The 12,857-nt window shown below is 48.5% G+C and overlaps 1 long non-coding RNA gene across 3 annotated transcripts in view; it reads left to right on the top strand.

Moving 5' to 3' along the window:
- Nucleotides 1-1,313: 1,313 nt before the first annotated feature.
- Nucleotides 1,314-12,857, top strand: part of LOC119942404 — a 39,915-nt gene continuing 28,371 nt past the window's right edge. For all 3 annotated transcript variants that reach the window (XR_005455360.1, XR_005455359.1, XR_005455358.1), the window contains exons 1-2: nt 1,314-1,388; nt 1,663-1,766. This is a non-coding gene — a long non-coding RNA (uncharacterized LOC119942404). The remainder of the gene's footprint in view (nt 1,389-1,662; nt 1,767-12,857) is intronic.

The raw sequence follows: 12,857 nt of genomic DNA on the forward strand, positions 1-12,857 counted from the left end.
TATAAGCTTCCTGAAGGCAGGGCTCTTGTTTCCTAACTCTAATGTGCTCTCCCAAGTCCATGGTACAGTGCTCTGCCCATAGTAGACTGTAAGCTCCTGGAAGGCAGGGATTGTGGCTAATAATGCTATCAGACTCTCCCAATTGCATAGGACAGTGCTCCTCACACGTTGGACCGTAAGCTCCTCGAAGGCAGGGATCGTGTCCACAGTTTCTCACACACTTGGCTAGAGGCAGAATTGGAAACCCTCGGGATGATTGTTCAGCTGTGAGAAGGGACTGAAAAGGGAATGGAAATGAATTTAAAATAAGAATTTCCTCAGGCAATTGGAGAAGGAGGATTCATTCATTCATTTCGATCGTATTTATTGAGCACATACTATGTGCAGAGGACTGTACTAAGAAATTTGGGATTGTACAATACAACAATAAACGGGCACATGTCCTGCCTACAATGAGCTTACAGTCTAAAGGGGGGAGACAGATATTAATATGAACAAAGTTACAGATGTGCACAAAAGTGCTGTGAGACTGGGAGAGGGGAAGAACAAAGGGAGCAAGAAAGTCAGGGTGATGCAGAAGGGAGTGGGAGAAGAGGAAAAGAGGGCTTAGTCAGGGAAGGCATTTTGGAGGAGATGAGCCTTCAGTAAGGCTTTGTAGTCGATGGAGGTAGCGAGGGGTGTTTTGAACACCAAAGACTCCTCTTGATGTCTCTGGAACAGATTCTTTGGTTTTGATCCCCTTCCCTTTGCACTATGAGCTCATGTCTGTCTCAAGAACCGTGCTTTGGAGGCCCCCTCCCCTGGGCTCAGCGGTGAGCCCCCTGCCACCCTAAAGAAGGAAGAAACCCTTCTGCATGCCCTGGCAGCTGCAGCAGACACAGTGGAGAAGGGATTTGGGGAGGAGTCGGCCCGTGTAGCAGTGGGGAAGGGAAGCAGCGGGGCCTAGTGGATGGAGCCCAGGCCTGGGAGTAGGAAGGACTCGGTTTCTCATCCCGCCTCCTCAGCTTGTCTGCTGGGTGACCTCGGGCGAGTCTCTTAACTTCTCTGTGCCTCAGTTCCTTCATCTGTAAAATGGAGATAAAGACTGTGAGCCCCACTTAGGATATGGACTGCGTCCAACCTGATTAGCTTCTATCTACTCCAGTGTCTAGTACAGTTTCTGGCACATAGTAAGCCCTTAGCAACAGGTACTGCCTCTGTTTTTTTCCTCCTTCTTTTATTGTTTTTCAAGGGCGCAAAGAGTTGGCATGGGTCCATGGGCTTGGACTCAACAAAGCAGGATTAATCTTTCTTCTGTTCTTTCTTTCCAAAGAAAATCACCAACCGAGTTTTGGGAAGAAAGTCCATATGGGAGTGATGACAAGCAACAATCCTTCTGTGCTCCAAAGGTATATTTATTCCTGGGATTCACCACTGATCTAGGCCGGCGGGGGGGTGAACACTCTGTGATTTTATGTGCCACCTGGATGCGTGTTTCGGGAGATTCGCTGTGCCCTTGTTAATCTAGGCAGGGATCGATTTGATCGTAATAATCAAGGAGGGTCAGGTTGGAGGAGGGAAAGAAAGCTATTGTTTCCTTTGTGTCCGGTTCATTGTGGTAATTCTATCTTCTTGTTTCCAGCCTTAAACTGAACCCTCTTTTGAATGTTTTTATACTTCTAGAAGAGAAATTGAATAATCTTTGGCTGACATGGAGACAAGAAGAGAGACCATCGTTTCCTCCCCATCCTGATCTACGTGTCCCACACCACCAAGAATGTGCCAGGGTAAGCCTTGGCTCCAGGGGCTTCAGATACGGGGTCCCCACAGGAGGGATGGGGAATCTGGCGCTGTCCTGCTGACCCAGGGACCTCAATCTCGGCAGTCGAGCCGGACATGGACGGGCCCAAGAGGGTGCTCGAAACCCACCTGCACTTGCGTTAGTGGCTCAGGGCCTTCACTTTTCTTCACTCATTCACTCAGTCGTATTTATTAAGCACTTACTTTGTGCAGAGCGCTGTACTAAGTGCTTGGGAAAGTACAGTACAACAATAGAGTGACAATCCCTGGCCTGTAGTGTACAGACATCACTACAGATAAATAAAATTACAGAAATATACCTAAGTGCTGTGGGGATTGGAGGGGGGGAAGAGCAAAGGGAGCAAGTCAGATGGATGCAGAAGGGAGTGGAAGATGAGGAAGAGTGGGGCTTAGTCTGGGAAGGCCTCTTGGAGGAGATGTGGTTTTGAAGGGGGGCAAGAGTAATTGTGTGGTGGATTTAAGGAGGGAGGGCGTTCCAGGCCAGAGGTAGGACATGGGCCAGGGGTCATTGGCGAGACAGATGAGATGGAGGCATAGTGAAAAGGTTAGCACTAGAAGAGAGAAGTGTGCAGGCTGGGTGGTAGGAGGGGACAAGGTGTTGGAGTGCTTTAACACCAGTGGTGAGGAGTTTTTGTTTGCCACGATGATGGATAGGCAACCATTAGAGGTTTTTGAGGAGGGAGTTGACATATCCTGAATGTTTCTGTAGCAAGATGATCCGGGCAGCGGAGTGAGGTGTGGACTGTAGTGGGGAGAGGCAGGAGGTTGGCCGATCAACAAAGAGTCTGATGAAGTAATCTAGGCAGGAGAGGATGAGTGATTGTACTAATGTGGTAGCTATTGGGAAGTAGAGGAAAGGGCAGATCTTAGTGATGTTGTGAAGGTGGGACCGACAGGATTTGGTGACGGGTTGAATGAGAGAGCAGAGTCAAGGATAACAGCAAGGTTTCAGAACTGTGAGATGGGAAGGATGGTGGTGCTGTCTACAGTGAGGGGAAAGTCTGGGAGAGGACTTTCTGGTTCCTGCTTCTGCTACTATGAGCAGATAACGTACCAAGAAACAAATGCCTTTTTTAATATTTTTTTAATGATATTTGTAAAGCACTCACCTATGACACAGGCACTGTTCTAAGTGGTGGGCTAGATACAATAATAATAATAATAATAATAATAATAATGGCATTTATTAAGCGCTTACTATGTGCAAGCTAATTGGGTTGGACACAGTCCCTGTCCCACGTGGGGCTCAGAGTTTGAATCTCCATTTTCCAGACGAGGGAACTGAAGCCCAGAGATGCGAAGTGGCTTACCCTAGGTCAAATGGCAGACAAGTGGCGGAACCGGGATGAAAATCCTCCAGGTCCCTGGGACTCCCGGACCTGTGTTCTTTCCACTAAGTCACGCTGCTTCTCAGTACTTGGTGCATAGTATGCGCTTAACAAATACCACAGTTATTAATGATTTCAAGTATGATTATCATTATAATTCCTACAAGAGAAGTATAGGACTGTTTCCCTCATTTAACCTCAAAAAAGTTACCTTAGTGGGTGGGAGAGATGGTATTTGTTAAGCGCTTCCTGTTTATCAAGCACTTTTCCAAGCACTGGGGTTGATACAAGCTAATCAGGTTGGACACAATCTCCGTTCCCTCTATGGGGCTCACGATCTTCACCTCCATCTTCCAAATGACGTTAAGAGCAGTGAAGTGACTCGCCCAGGGTCATTCTGGAGACAGGTGGCAAAGCTGCAATTAGAAGCCAGGTCCTTCTGCCTCCCAGTCCTGTGCTCGATCCACAAGGCCATGCTGCTTCTCAGTCTTTGTCACAGAGCAAGCACTTACCAAATAGCACAGTTATTAATAATTACAATTGTTATTTCAAGAGAAGTGTAAAATGGTTTCTCCCACATACCCTCCAAAAACTTAGCTTAGTGGGTGGGAGAGATGAATAAGCAAGGCAAAAATTATGGAGACAAAGTCTCCTGTTGAAGATGGTGGGTGAACCGGGGCCCTGAAACTTTGAGCCTGAGAAACCCGTGCAAGAGTTGATGATAGATGGTGTTGGCACCTTGCATGGTGCCATCTACATTCCCTTAGTCCTTCCAAGGAGGCATCTTCTCACTGGGGCATGGAAGTGGAGGAGGAGACGGGGGACCGGGAGGAGGAGAAGGGGGAGAAAACAAGAGGAAGAGGAGGAATAGGGTTGTGTGATGGGGGGGGATGAAGAGGAGGAGGAGGAGGAGTACTATTAAGCATCTCTGTCTCCCGTGTGCAGGGAGAGCACTGTGCCAAGCGCTGGGAAAGAATGTGCAGGCGAGAACTGAAGGGAGCTTTAATAACAATTAGGGCATTTGTTAAACCCCTAATATGTGCCAAGCACTATTGAAAGGATTGGGGTTGATTCTAGTTAATCAGGTTGGTCAGAGTCCCTGTCTCATGGGGGGCTCACACTCTTAATCCCCATTTTACAGATGAGGTAACTGAGGCACAGAAGTTAAGTGCCATGGATTAGTGGCTAGAGCACGGGCCTGCGAGTCAGAAGGTCATGGGTTCTAATTCCAGCTCCACCACCTTTGTGCTAGGTGGCCTTGGGCAAGCCACTTCATCTCTCTGTGCCTCAGTTACCTCATCTGTAAAATGGGGATGAAGAATGAGCGCCCTGTGTGGGACGTGGACTGTGTCCAACTGGATTAGCTAATCATAGTAAGTGTTTAATAAATCTCATTATTATTATTATTATTATTACCCAAGCAGCAGACATGTGGCAGAGTGAGGATTAGAACCCAGGTCCTTCAGACTCCCAGGCCCTTGCTCTATCCACTAAACCACGCTTTAACTGCCATCTCTATGTGGATGATTCCCACATCTACCTCTCCAGCCTGAACCTCTCTCTCTCTCTCTTTTTCTCTTAATGGTATTTTTGAAGTACTTACAATGTGCCAGGCACTGTACTAAGCCCTGGAGGAGAAACAGGCTAATCACATTGGGCACATTCCCTGTCTCACTGGGGATCATATTCTTAATCCCCATTTTATAGATGAGGTCACTGAGTCACAGAGAAGTGAACTGACTTGTCCAAGGTGATGCAGCAGATGAGTGGCAGAGCTGGGATTTCAACTCGTATCCTTCTGACTAACAGGCCCGTGCTCTATCTAATAGGCCATGTTGCCTCACATTTCCTCCTGCCCTCCTGTGAGCTCGTCCTCTAGACCGTGAGCAGGGAATGTGTCTGTCTGTTCTTGTATTGCACTCTCCCAAGCGCTTCATACAGTGTTCTGCACACAGTAAGGGCTCAATAAACACAATTGAATGATAGAATGAATGACATCTCTACTCGGATGTGCTGCCGACACCTTAAACTTCACATGTCCAAAATAGAACTCCTCGTATTCCCACCCAAACGTTCCTTATTTCCACCCAAATACTCCTCTTCTAAATTCTTTCCCATCTGTAGACGCCACCATCCTCCCTGCCCCTCAAGCCTGTAACCTTGACATTATGCTCAGCTCATCCCTCATTCGGCAACCTTGGCATTATCCTTGGCTCATCCTTCACTCAACCTGCATACTCAACCTATCACCAAATCTTGGAGGCTTTATCTTCACATTTCTGAAGACAGAAATCCACCCTTTCCTCTCCATAATTCTGGACCATACCAGACAACGGCCCTATTCCCTCTCCTCGATTCTCCCCCTACCCTGCTTCCTGCAACCAAATGCCAGCCCTATTTCCCCTCCCCCTATACCAGGCATTGGCCCTATCTCACCTCCAGGTAGTATCTTGGGAGCACATATTTTGTAGGCTGAGCAAAGGTCACAGGTCCAAGTGCAGAGATGATGCAGAAGGGAGAAAAGTGAGCTGGGGAAAAGAGGGTTTAATTGGGGAAGGCCTCTTGGACGAGACGTGACCTTGGAAGGTGGGGAGAATAGTGGTCTGGTATAGATGGAAGGGGAAGGAATTCCAGGCCAGAGGGAGAATGCGGGAAAGGGGTTGGCGGTGAGCTAGATGAGATTGAGGCAGTGAGTGAGGTAGCGCTAGAGGAGTGAAGCATGCAAGACTGGGTTGCAGTAGGAAATTAGTGAGGTTGAGGTAGGAGAGGGCGAATTGATGGAGAGCGTTAAAGCCAATGGTAAGGAGTTTCTGTTTGATCCCCATTTTACAGATGAGGTAACTGAGGCACAGAGAATGTAAGTGACTTGCCCAGCATCCCACAGCAGACAAGTGGTGGAGCAGGATTAGAACCCGGGTCCTCTGACTCCTGGGCCAGAGTTCTTACCACTAGGCCACATGGCTTCTTATTCTTAGGCCTGTCTTCCTGAGGGAATGGGTTGCGCAGGTTTACCATGGAGGCGGGTAGTAATATCATAATAGTAATGGTACTTGTTAAGCCCTTACTATGTACCAAACGCTGTTCTAAGCTCTGGGGTAGATACAAATTAATCAGATTGGACACAGTCCCTGTCCCCCATGGGGCTCCCTGTCTTAATCCCCATTTTCCAGATGAGGTAACTGAGGCTCAGAGAAGGTAAGTGACTTGCCCAAGGTCACAGAGCTGTCATGTGACAGAGCCAGGATTAGAACCTAGGTCCTTCTGACACCCAGGACCGTGCTCTATCCACCGAGTCGATATTTCCTAGGACCGACAGAACTCCTCTCTGGGCCTAGGCTCATTTCTGGAATAGAGTAAGAAGTTGGGTTAATGATAGTTGTGGTATTTGTGGCTTGTGCTAAAGTGGGGTGGAGAAGAAATAATTGGGTTTCACATTGGGGCTCACAGTTCAAAACTGGTCTTGAATCCCCATTTTGCCGATGAGGAAATGAGGTGCAGAGAAGTGAAGTGACCTGCCCAGGGTCACACAGCAGACAAATGGTGCAGCTGAGCTTAGAACCCAAGTCCTCTGACTCCCTGGCTTGTGCTCTCCACACAGTAAGTCCTCAGTAAATGGGACTGACTGACTGGTTGCTCTCTCCACTAGACCACACCCCTTCTTCCACATACTGGTTAAAAATCAATCCTAAGTATTTATTGCATGCTAACTAGGTGCAGGGCACTGTACGAAGCACTTGGGGGAGTACAATGCAATAGAATTAGCAGACATGTCCCCTGCCCATAAGGAGCTTACAGTGTGGAGTCTGAAAAACCAGCTTTTTGATTTCCCTATTTCTGCTTATTAGAACTTCAATATTTTTGGCTTCACAAATGTGATGAATGCGAGGCAGAGGAGAGAAATGAGAAGGGTTGCGGTAGGAACTGGGATTTTGAGGTTTTTCTGCTGCTTGATTTGTTCCCTAGCAGATAGAGCACAGGCCTGCGTGTCAGAAGGACCTGGCTTCTGATCCCGGGTCTGCCACTTGTCTGTAACTTACTTATTTATATTAATGTCTGTCTCCCACTGTAATATGCAAACTTGTTGTGGGCAGAGAATTTGTCAGTTATATTGTTCTACTGAACTCTCCCAGGGACTTAGTACAATGTTCTGCAACAAGTCAGTGCTCAGTAAGTAGGATTGACTGACTTTGGTGGACGTTAGGCAAGTCATTTCACTTCTTTGGGGCTCAGTGACCTCGTCTGTAAAATGGGGATTAAGACTGTGAGCCCCATGGGGGACATGGACTGTCTCAAACCTGATTACCTTGTATGTACCTCAGTGCTTAGACAGTGCCTGCCTGGCACATAGTCAGTACTTCATAAATACTATTCCTTCCTTCATTCAATCATATTTATTAAGTTCTTCAAGTGTGCAGAGCTCTCTACTAAGTGCTTTGGAGAGTCCAATACAACAGTGGGCAAACACATACCCTGCCGACCTCCTACTTTGACTAGGCCCCATGTGGGACACAGACTTCACTGAACTCTTATTATTAGTATTATTATTCATATTATTATTATTATTATCATCACCATCATCATCATTATGAGCCCCACACGGACAGGGACTGTGTCCGACCTGATTTTTCATTCATTCCGTCATATTTATCCCATCCTTCCCAACAGTATCTTCAGATGAGATCTCCTCCCTCCTCTCAAGTGCTACTCCATCCACCTGTGCTTCGGACCCCATTCCCTCTCATCTTATGAAAACTCTCGCCCCTTCCATCCTCCCCTCCTTAACTTCCATCTTCAACCACTCACTCTCCCCTGGTTCCTTCCCCTCTGCCTTCAAACATGCCCACGTCTCCCCCATCCTAAAAAAAACCCCCTCTTGAAGCCACTGCCCCTTCTACTTATTGCCCTATCTCCCTTCTACCCTTCCTTTCTAAACTCCTAGAACGAGTCGTCTACACTCGCTGCCTCGAATTCCTCAACTCCAACTCTGTCCTAGATCCCCTCCAATCGGGCTTCCGTCCCCTACACTGTACCAAAACGGCCCTCTCAAAGGTCACCAATGACCTCCTCCTTGCCAAATCCAACAGTGCCTTCGACACTGTGGATCACCCCCCTTCTCAGCACACTCTCCAACCTTGGCTTCACAGACTCCATCCTCTCCTGGTTCTCCTCTTATCTCTCCGGCTGTTCATTCTCTGTCTCCTTTGCAGGCTCCTCCTCCCCCTCCCATCCCTTAATGTAGGGGCTCCTCAAGGTTCGGTTCTTGGTCCCCTTCTGTTCTCTATCTACACTCACTCGGTGAACTCATTCGCTCCCATGGCTTCAACTATCATCTCTACGCTGATAACACCCAAATCCCTATCTCCGCCCCTGCTCTCTCTCCCTCCCTCTAGGCTCATATCTCCACCTGCCTTCAGGACATCTCCGTCTAGATGTCTGCCTGCAACCTAAAACTCAATATGTCCAAGATCGAGCTCCTTATCCTCCCTCCCAAATCCTGTCCTCTCCCTGACTTTCCCATCACTGTAGATGACACTACTATCCTTCCCGTCTCACAAGCCCACAACCTTGGTGTCATCCTTGACTCCGCTCTCTCATTCATCCCACACATCCAATCCATCACCAAAACCTGCCGTTCTCACCACCACAAGATCGCCAAGATCTTCCCTTTCCTCACCATCCAAACCGCTTCCTTGCTGGTTCAATCTCTCATCCTATTCGACTGGATTACTGCATCGGCCTCCTTTTCGATCTCCCATCCTCCTGTCTCTCCCCGCTTCCGTCTATACTTCAGTCTGCTGCCTGGATTATCTTTCTACAGAAACACTCTGGGCATGTCACTCCCCTCCTCAAAAATCTCCAGTGGGTGTCTATCAATCTTTGCATGAAGCCAAAACTCCTCACTATTAGCTTCAAAGCTCTCCATCACCTTGCCCCCTCCTACCTCACCTCCCTTCTCTCCCTCTACAGCCCAGCCAGCACCCTCCATTCGTCTGCTGCTAACCTCCTCACTGTGCTTCATTCTCTCCTGTCCCGTCGTCGACCACTGGCCTGGAATGCCCTCCCTCCACATATCTGACAAACTAGCTCTCTTCCTCCCTTCAAAGCCCTACTGAGAGCTCACCTTCTCCAGAAAGTCTTCCCAGACTAAGCCCCCCTTATCCTCTGCTCCTCCTCCCCTCCCCATCGCCCCAACTCCCTCCCCACAGCACTTGTATTTATTACCTTATTGATTTTTATTAATGATGTGTATATATCTATAATTCTATTTATTTTGGTGGTATTGACACCTTTCTACTTGTTCTGTCTGTCTGTCTGTTCTGTCTCCCTCCCCCTTCTAGACTGTGAGCCCGTTGTTGGGTAGGGACTGTCTCTATATGTTGCCGATTTGTACCTTCCGAGCACTTAGTACAGTGCTCTGCGTACAGTAAGTGCTCAATAAATACGATTGAATGAATGAATGAATCACATTTATTGAGCACTTACTGTGTGCAGAGCACTATATTAAGCCCCCGGAAGGCCTTTCCCGACTGAGCCTCCTTTCCTCATCTCCCACTCCCTTCTACGTTGCCCTGACTCGCTCCCTCTATTTCTCCCCTCCTCCCAGTTGCACAGCACTTATGTCTGTATCTGTCATTTATTTATTTCTGTTATTGTCAGTTAACACCTCTAGATCGTAAGCTTGTTGTGGACAGGGAATGTGTCCAGCTGTTGTTCTATTGTACTCTCCCAAGTGCTTGGCCCAGTGCTCTACATTCCTTCATTCATTCATTCAGTTGTATATCTTGAGCGCCTACTGTGTGCAGAGCATTGTACTGAATGGTTGGAAAGTACAATTCAGCTACAAGCACTCAACAGACATAGTCCTTGCCCACAATGAGCTTACAGCCTATAGGGGGAGAAAGACATTAATAGAAATAAATAAATGGCAGATAGGGACACAAATGTTGTGGGGGCTGGGAGGGGGGATGAATGAAGGGAACAAGTCAGGGCGACAGAGAAGAGAGTGGGAGAAGCGGAAAGGGAGGCTTAGTCAGGGAAGGCCTCTTTGTGCAGAGCCCCATATGAGATGCCTGGGACTGTCCCATACACTCAAGACATTCCCCCTCAAAAGATCTGATCTCTTCTGAAATGCGCCAAGCTTTCTTGGTTCTCTTTCATTACGGGGATAGACCTAGTAAAAGTCAAACGTCATTCTCCCTTTTAAACCTTAAGTATTTGGGGAACATTTCTTGGCTACAGTTTGATCAGCAACTTCTGTCTTGGTTTAGCCACCATTAGTGGGGTAGCTGACCTTCTTCCTCAGCCCCCCCACCCCCACATTCTCCCCTCCCAACCCCACAGCACTTGGGTCTAAATCTGTCATTCATTTGTATTGCTGTCTGTCTCCCCACCTCTAGACTGTAAGCTCCTTGCGTGCAGGGGACGTGTCTGTTTATTATGGATTCGTTCAATCATATTTAATGAGCACTTACCGCGTGCGGAGCACTGTACTAAGTGCTCGGGAAGTACAATTCAACTATAAACAGTCTCGGCTGCCTTCAACACTGTGGATCACCCCCTTCTCCTCAACACATTATCCAACCTTGGCTTCACAGACTCCGTCCTCTCCTGGTTCTCCTCTTTTTTTTCTGGCCGTTAATTCTCAGTCTCGTTTGTGGGCTCCTCCTCCCCCTCCCATCCCCTTACTGTAGGGGTTCCTCAAGGGTCAGTTCTTGGTCCCCTTCTGTTCCCTATCTACACTCACTCCCTTGGCTCTCTCCAGTGGTTGTCTGTCAACCTACGAATCAAGCAAGAACTCCTCACTCTCGGCTTCAAGGCTGTCCATCACCTCACCCCCTCATACCTCACCTCCCTTCTCTCCTTCTCCAGCCCAGCCCGCACCCTCCGCTCTTCAGCTGCTAACCTCCTCAATGTGCTTCGTTCTCACCTGTCATTCATTCATCCATTCATTCAATCGTATTTATTGAGCACTTACTGTGTGCAGAGCACTGTACTAAGCGCTTGGGAACTACAAGTTGGCAACATATAGAGACAGTCCCTACCCGACAACGGTCTCACGGTCTAGAAGGGGGAGACAGACAACGAAACAAAACATGTGGATGGGTGTCAAGTCATCAGAATAAATAGAAGTAAAGCTAGATACATGTCATTAACAAAATAAATAGAACAGTAAATATGTACAAGTAAAATAAATAGAGGAATAAATATGTACAAACATATATACAAGTGCTGTGGGGAGGGGAAGGAGGTAGGGTAGGGGGGATGGGGAGGAGGAGAGGAAGAAGGGGGCTCAGTCTGGGAAGGCCTCCTGGAGGAGGTGAGCTCTCAGTAGGGCTTTGAGTGGAGGAAGAAAGCTAGCTCGGAGGATGTGTGGAGGGAGGGCATTCTAGGCCAGGGGGAGGACGTGGGCCGGGGGTCGACAGTGGGACAGGCGAGAACGGGTACAGTGAGGAGGTTAGTGGCAGAGGAGCGGAGGGTGCGGGCTGAGCTGTAGAAGGAGAGAAGGGAGGTGAGGTCAGAGGGGGCGAGGTGATGTAGAGCCTTGAAGCCGAGAGTGAGGAGTTTTTGCTTGATACGTAGGTTGACTGGCAGCCACTGGAGATTTTTGAGGGGAGTAACATGCCCAGAGCGTTTCTGCACAGAGATGATCCGGGCAGTAGCGTGAAGTATAAACTGAATCATAAAAATGTTAGTATTAAGCGCTTACTATGTGCAAAGCACTGTTCTAAGCACTGGGCACTGTTCTAAGCGCTGGGCACTGTTCTAAGCGCTGGAGTGGGGAGAGACAGGAGGATGGGAGATCAGAGAGGAGGCTGATGCAGTCATCCAGTCGGGATAGTATGAGAGACTGAACCAGCAAGGAAGAAGTTTGGATGGAGAGGAAAGGGCGGGTCTTGGCGATGTTGCGGAGGTGAGACTGGCAGGTTTTGGTGATGGATTGGATGTGAGGGGTGAACAAGAGAGCAGAGTTGAGGATGACACCAAGGTTGCAGGCTTGTGAGATGAGAAGGATGGTAGTGCCACCTACAGTGACGGGAAAGTCGGGGAGAGGGCAGGGTTTGGGAGGAAAGATAAGGAGTTCAGTCTTGGACATATTGAGTTTTAGATGGAGGGAAGACATCCAGATGGAGATGTCCTGAAGGCAGGAGGAGACCCGAGCCTGAAGGTAGGGAGAGAGAGCAGGGATGGAGATGTAGATTTGGGTGTCATCAGCGTAGAGATGATAGTTGAAGCCGTGGGAGCAAATGAGTGCACCGAGGGAGTGAGTGTAGATCGAGAACAGAAGGGGACCAAGAACTGAACCTTGAGGAACACTTACAGTAAGGGGATGGGAGGGGGAGGAGGAGCCCGCAAAGGAGAGTGAGAATAAATGGCTGGAGAGATAAAAGGAGAACCAGGAGAGGACGGAGTCTGTGAATCCAAGGTCGCATAGCGTGTTGAGGCGAAGGGGGTGGTCCACAGTGTCAAAGGTAGCCGAGAGGTCGAGGAGGATTAGAATAGAGTAGGAGCTGTTGGATTTGGCAAGAAGGAGGTCATTGGTGACCTTTGAGAGGGCAGTTTCGGTGGAGTGTAGGGGATGGAAGCCAGAGTGGAGGGGATCTAGGACAGAGTTGGAGTTGAGGAATTCGAGGCAGCGGTGTGGATGACTTGTTCAAGGAGTTTGGAAAGGAATGGTAGGAAGGAGATAGGGTGATAAGTAGCAGAGGAGGTGGGGTCAAGAGAGGGTTT

The sequence above is a fragment of the Tachyglossus aculeatus genome, chromosome 21 (genome assembly GCF_015852505.1).
Source record: "Tachyglossus aculeatus isolate mTacAcu1 chromosome 21, mTacAcu1.pri, whole genome shotgun sequence".
Taxonomy (NCBI): Eukaryota; Metazoa; Chordata; class Mammalia; order Monotremata; family Tachyglossidae; genus Tachyglossus; species Tachyglossus aculeatus.